General features: G+C 40.6%; 1 long non-coding RNA gene across 1 annotated transcript in view; it reads right to left on the reverse strand.

Moving 5' to 3' along the window:
- LOC138860566 (uncharacterized) overlaps positions 1-7,500 on the reverse strand; it is a 14,336-nt gene that overhangs the window by 3,438 nt on the left and 3,398 nt on the right. The window contains exon 2 of the long non-coding RNA XR_011398337.1: positions 3,324-4,428. This is a non-coding gene — a long non-coding RNA (uncharacterized lncRNA). The remainder of the gene's footprint in view (positions 1-3,323; positions 4,429-7,500) is intronic.

Here is a 7,500-nt window from a genome sequence, read left to right on the forward strand (position 1 = left end):
CCCTAAGCTTATATCATCAAGATGCTAAAAATACAACATGAACAGTTGAAAATTATTGTTGACTTGACCTCTAGCAGCATTTGCAGCCCTCTTCCTCTGTCCTGTTTTATAATCTATACGACATCATTTAAAGAGAGAATAAAGAGATGAAGAGAAAATGTTTACGACTTGCCACATGATCGGCACGTGTTATAGACACGCAACTTCCCTCTCCAGCTCTGGCTAAGCCAAAACAAGTCAGGCCTACACAAGCAGCACAACACAAGTAGAGCCTCACCCTCAACTAAAGATAGAAAAGAAAATATAAACCTAGGGTAGAGCGGTGCCACATACTGGTTTTGGGTTCATGTCTGGTCACCCCTCTCAGTTGAATCAACTGTGAGTACTGGCATAGTGGCATCAGCATACTGTGGTTAAAGATGGGTTGAAAAGGAACTGGTGGCTTAGAGTGCATGTTCCTCTACGAAGTCCTGGGAAACCTCGTCTCTTCCCCAGAGATGGAAGAAGGCTGACTATAGTCCCTATCCTCAAACTAAAGGAGGCGGGGAGGTATTGCCACATTACTCTCCTCAGCTGTCTACGTAAGGTGGTAGAGAGAATGGTACTAAACTGGCTCCAGTGGAAACAGGTTCACATGGGGTATTATCATAGCTCCCAACATAGCCACCCTCTTAAGCACTGCCATCACTGATACATTAGTAGAATTCCTAGGTCTGGAGCTTTTTGAACTGACAAGTCCTCTTGCTATTCAGTGACCCAGATTCATTGGGGAAGCAGAGACAAGCTTTAGGTTCACCTATTGCAACATCTGCCTCTAGAAAATGGAATGCCACAGGCTGGATCCTCATTAAAGTCCTATTCAACACCTCAATGTTGGGCATCCTTAACATACACTTTGAAGTGGGATGTAAGATCGTCTCCTATGTGAACAATCTCCACTATACGCAGCAGCCTACAGAGAGCCCAGCACTGTCTGGACCACATGTCTGTGGAATGTTGTAGAACAAGGCTAAAGATCTCTGCAGCCAAGTTGAAGGCCATGGCTCTGAGACGTCTATGGTACGTCTATATGTCCAAGTTATGTTTTCCAATACCCAGGAATATGGGTCAACCAGAACCTCATCCCAAAAGGAGGTCCAGTACCTGGTTGACCAAACTAAGGCAAGACTGTAATGAAAGCAATGACTGGAGACATAGGAGCAGGGCATTCTATGTACCTACATACTGTCCATCCCATAGTGCACTGTACGTTTGTTTCCCTGACCACTGCCAAGCCAAGACTCATAGAACTTGAAACAATCCGGTATGAAGCTACTAGGATCATTCTGACTGACTCTAGGTGGACAAAGGTTCGAAACCTCTGCATGGATGCGAACCTCCTTTCCATTGACACTTGAAGTGATCTAAAGGCAGTACAGTTCTTTGCCAAGGTCATCCAAACACCCCAGGAATATATTTCAGACAGAGAGAGTACTTAGGCGTCTGGAAATAGATTATGAGTTCTATGCAGATAACTTGGCCGTTTCATTCAGCTGGGGTACTAACACACCATCAGCTCAGAGAGCAGTTATTAGCCAAGGGCTTGGACATCCCCCCAGCCCAGCTATGTTGAACGCCCATTGTGGGCACAGACCTTAATCGAAGTTTCAACCAAGACTTTGTCAAAAAAAAAAAAAAAAAAAAAAAAAACAGTGCAATCATCACTTCAGGTAGTAGAGCATAGTTCATGAATGGTTCAGTTGATCCCGCAATCCCAACTGCAGGAGCCGACTTAGCAGCAAGGGACAACATAACACAATATCAACAAGAGTGACAGTGCCTCCTCCACATAGAAGCTGTTGCGATTGTGGGAGCCCTAGCCTATGTATAACAAAGGGAAGGAGACGTGGTTATACAGACTGAAGAGCAGCCATTGACAATCTTCAACATGTCATTCACATCTTACATCCTGACCACTGTGCTTACTAGCTTACCCCATGCTCATTCAGTCAAGCCAAAAACTAAAGTAATAAGGCCATAACCAAAGCGGAGGCCACTGTCCTACAAATACACAGGTAAAGCGAGAACTTCGGCCTCAGCCAGATGATATTCAGATGCCAGAGGCTACGAGCCACTTGCGCTCTCTGCAACAATCACTTGAGTTGCCGGTCATTCTTTACAGAATGAGACTATACTCCGATTGTACATGCCAGATTTTCGACAGCATTAACCATGTTTACAGGTGATGCAAGCATTGTGGTGAGCCGGATACCAGTTGCACTACAGAGGTGCAAGCAGAACCACCCACCACAACCGCAAGGCTTGTTGAAAAATTACTGCAGAGGGTTTAGCGCCTGCCGTCCTCCGCAGTAAGAATTCAGTTATGATAAGTCGGTTCTAAATAGCTGAAACAAGCCAGGTCACTTATATGACCCCAAATGTCACTCAACTGGACTGAATAGAGCTACGTAAAATCAAAGAAAGGTCAGCAAACGACAGAACACAGCCAGTCAGAAGACATACAAGGCCTGATAAGCTTAAGGTTATCTCAGCGGCACAAACAGTCCATACCAAGTGTTGTCACTGCTGCGAGCAAGTACTGTCTTGTGGCATCGGTGATTGATTGTTCCTCTTTGGAACAGGGTTCATGCACTTTTTTGGTAAAATTCTATGATTTTCCAGAGGTTTAGGCTTTTCACAAATTTCCTTGAACAGTTGATGCATATTCACAATACACTTAATCTATTCTAACATGTACAGTACATGTATTTCAAAATTGATGTTGTCAAATATAAAAGATTTAAGTAATGGCAAGTGTGCTTTACTCACACGTCAGTGACTAGTTGTTTGTAATGGATATACATGTATCAATATCGGCTATGTAATTTTTCAGCTTTTCCATCAGTTGCCTCAATCTTCCGAAACTTATTTTGATTTCCTTCTGAAGACTTTCAAAGAATATATATTGAAAAAATCTAAGCCGATTTTTTAAAAGACATATTCTAAATGTCCATAATTTTTCAGAATTGAAAATAAAATTCCATGATATTCCATGTCTGAAATTTCAATTTCCATGATTCTCCAGGACCAGTACGACCCCAGCCCATACGATAATAACGCCACGCCTACCCAAACTACTTCCAGTTTTTTGTTTATGATTCAACATGCGAAAGGTAATATGATTGCTTTTCCGTATTTTTTCCCTCCCTGTCTTATTTCCTTTCAGACTATCCCACTCTAGCTTTCCTGAAGGTGATTTGTCTGGGATTGGTATAATGTTGGTCACATACTCCTTTAAATGTCCCATTTGAGGAAGAGACTACACAGAAGATAAGCCTACAAACCCTCGTTAGGTGGAGGACTCCGCCGACTAATCCCATTGACGGAGGAGGATCCCAGGAACTAGGGTCCCATTGGCATCTCTTCTACCACTTGAGAATAGCCTTGAGTCGCTCTAGTAATCCTCACTTTGACTTCCTAGACGCATGTCAAGACTGCAGGGAGGAGGGAGGTGGTGTTGTAATCCATAAGCATTTAGTTTTTTTTCTTCTTTATTGTATTAACATCGAGTCCACATATTTATGTCGGAAGTCCGCATGGAAGCAGATGGATGTCAGTCTCCTGAAAAGAGGATGGGACTCCTGGTGATATCTCTCAACATAATATCAAGATGATGGTGTCAAGCAGGTTCAGAACCATGACCATGACAGCGAAGGAAGAAAGGCTTCATGTACTTTGATTCTCAATATCCTCAGGGAATATCGAATGTGAGCAATATACCGATGAACCCCAGTGCATGGTATGTTACTCATACGAACATGCAAGAGTACATTAATATGGACTGCAAAATCTATAACATGTTTAGAGAATGCCCCAGTAAAGCAAATCAGGGTGTGGAAATTGATGAAAACCATAGAATCATTTATGCAAAATGCAAAAGCCTGAAAGGAAAGAGAGATTAAGTAGATGATTTACAAAGAAAAAGAAAATCACGTTACCATATATCCCTGTGGTGAGAAGCCAGTTGATTAAGCCCTGAAGAAGCATCAACAAAAATAATGGCCCTTCCACACGACTTTTCCTTCAAGGTATTAGCTGTGCTGATAAATATCCAGCTGTCTAACATCAGCAGAGCAGGTACATACCCGAAGTAGCAGAGGTAGATGTTCCAAATGATGCTGACTTGTGCAGCCTTTCAGTTAATCTCGCCATCATAGGCTACCGGAAAAAAACACTTCAAAACACTTAAGACTCCACAGCACAATCCTCAGAAGATAAACCATCCGTTCGCCCAAAAATAATGATGCCTATCAATCTCTACACAAGTACAAGTGTAGAATTCAGGCCTTAGAAACCGCACTTTCCGTCATGAACAGAAAAAAAAAAAAATCCCAGGAGGAACTAGAGATCGTGCTTCCTGCAGACCAACCAAGTCAAAACACGAAAGACCTAAAAAGAAAAGAAAAAAAAGGCACATGAGGCAAAGAAATATGCTATGGCAAAATTATACAGAGAAGTGCTCAGTAGAGGTATAAACTAGTATGTCCAAGAGAGGGAGTTTATTGCTAACTTCTTATTCCTTCGGAGTTGGGTTCTCTTCCCCAGTCCTGTGGAATATTTCGAGTCTCCTACTCCCTTCCTTCTCCCTGCATTCTTTTGTTTGGCTGAAATATGTTTACGTCTTTACTCCCTGGCCTTATGGCCGGTCTTCCTGGCGGAGCAGAACGCTCTCTCCTTTCATTCGTTTCAAGGTAAAAAGGGAGGCTGACAAGCTCCCTTTCTTGGACCCTAAAATTCAGTGCTAAGCTGGTCATTCTTCCCTATGTTCAGGAAAGCTAAGGACATTGCTCCTCCTCTCTCCCACCTGTACTCCTTCCTCTTCCTTTCTTCCTCAGACCTGAAGAAATCCTGGGGGATTTTGAAACTGTGTGCAAACTTGTATTTAGTACTTATGTGTATGTACACACGCAAACACACAATATATATATATATATATATATATATATATATATATATATATATATATATATATATTGTGTGTGTGTGTGTGTGCATATACTAGGTCTGATTGTCTTTGAATATAAGCTCTTCATAAGTAATGTATGCTAACCTTAACTATATGTGTTTATTAAAGAAAAAAATAAGATATTTAGATTTTACAATTCCTTAATAGAATTGAAGCTGTCATCTTTGTCTACAAACTCGGAACTTTTACCGTCAAATAATCCGGAAAGGGGGAGTGTCGCACATGGCAAGGCTGGAATTATACAGAAATTCATCTGCTAAACGGAAACAAAAGACGACCGACGGATGTTGACGTCACTGCGGAATATTTTTCCGAAGGTCTTATTTTAGTTATTTTGTATGACTACAGATGTTTTGATACAAAAGAAAAGTGTTTAAAACAATAATCAGACATTTTCCCATGTTCAAATAAATTAAACTTGAAAATACCTAAAACCATTCTGGTATGAACTGATATGATGTGGCAGACCAAACGTCACCGCGGCAGAAATTTCATCCGATGTCACTTCAGCTATTGTTCTTGCTGGGCATCCTCAAAGGCAGAGCCACAGTCCCATAGAGTGACTTTAAACCTTCAGCCCTACAACACACTATGCATAAAGAAATCAAGTTTACAGGATCAATGTCGCTTTTTCTTAATCTAATACATTTTCTAAGATGCGTGTGAATGTTACATTACTGGCTTGGCAATGTATTGTATATTGTTTTATGCAATGCAATAAACAAGAAAGTAACGCAAGGAATCTTAAAATCAGTAGACTTTGATCCTACGGACTGTAACTGTTACCTAATATTCATCCGTTTACGATAGTGTATGGTTTATTATTATTACCTATATCCGCTTTCTTTATCATCTGAAGCAGAAATGTTGCAACGGAAAAGCTGACAGGCCTGTCACTAATGGTGTCCTGCGCCCAAAGATCATGACGTCGTTTATAGAGACGCAGCGGTTTTGAAGCCATTGTCGTTTAAAGGTTCAGCAAGTTTATACTTTGAATCTGAAACCTAATCGTGATGTTATGCTAAACGTTTTCTTTTATAGTCTATTAATATGTTGCATGTTGGATTTTTCCAACCTGGATATAACATTGTCTTAGCTGCGTCTCTAAACTCTGGAATTCTCGGTGGGAATTTCTTTCCGATTTTCTTATCACTTTTCAGAATTACATCTGTAGTTTGAGTATCTCACAACTTATAAGAATATACTGATATATAAATCGTTTACAATTATCATTAACATTAAAATGTCAGAATTTTCGTTATTACTTATAATAAACATTAATGGCGACTGAACCCCATGTTCTCTATGGAGTTGATGACCAGGGCTCTCACAAGCAGAGATAAACATTACCTTAGATGTTGTCGATTTTTACCTGTTGAACTGTTGGAGCATATCCCTGAAAATGACCTTAGTTTTTTTTATGTGATTTTATCTAAACAAACGTATTTTTTTGTTCGCAATACTTTTAATGACGACTGCACAGCTGAAACAGGTCTAGTTTTTGGTAGCAATCAACGTAATACGCACATGAGTTTTTTTTTAAATATACCTGATAGGCTACATCACCACTTTAGCATAAATAAAACCATTAAGAAAATTAATGCCCTTTCCTTCTTCAACATGAATAATACTTATCTTTACAAAATAGAAATAAAAAACATTTTCAATTACTGACAGTAAGACTGGAAAGTGTTATCACACTAGATCATCAATAATACTTACCTTTACAAAGCACACACACACACAAAAACACATTTTCAAATACTAACTGACAGAAAGACTGTTGAAAGTTATCGCACTAGATCATCAATAATACTTATCATTACATAATACAAAGTAATTAGAAGACTGCCTAAAATGGAAACACAGAGGAGTTGCTGTTCCATAGTAAAATAACTTTCCTTTTAAGACCATTTTTGGTATGCAGTCAACTTACCAGACTAGTACTATTCAAACTACCTCTGAAAACAGTTTAATTCTTCGTAGATGACTATAGAGCTTTTCTACAGATGCGTTGGAGTGCGGTAGGGATAATGTACACGCAACTACTTTTGAACTGAACTTGTCCCGTACGTAAAAATACGTTTCCGGTGCAGTATACGGGCCATTAATGGGCTCGTTTTTCAGAACCATAGATATTATTAAATTGTGCCTATGACAGCCACTATCAGTCACTATAAATAGGGCATACCATATTCGTGCACGTGGTGACCCGCGTGGCGTGTTTCTAAACATACGCCCGCGCGTAGGCCACGAGGCGGCCGGGTCAGCGCTCCTTAAGGCCGACCCGTGTTGACCTCGTCCTCACTCATTCGCTCACTCATCTTGGGGTCAGAACTAAACCCTCGTGCGTACTGACCATCCCGACGACCCGTGGCAAGCTAACCGACACCGTTATCTCCCAAGCTACCACCTGACACCGTTAACTTACGTCGTGACGATATCAATGAAAGTGGCCAAACAACGAAGAAGCGTTTCACTGAACCTGCCATTCA

Source organism: Penaeus vannamei, chromosome 41 (genome assembly GCF_042767895.1).
Source record: "Penaeus vannamei isolate JL-2024 chromosome 41, ASM4276789v1, whole genome shotgun sequence".
Lineage (NCBI taxonomy): Eukaryota > Metazoa > Arthropoda > Malacostraca > Decapoda > Penaeidae > Penaeus > Penaeus vannamei.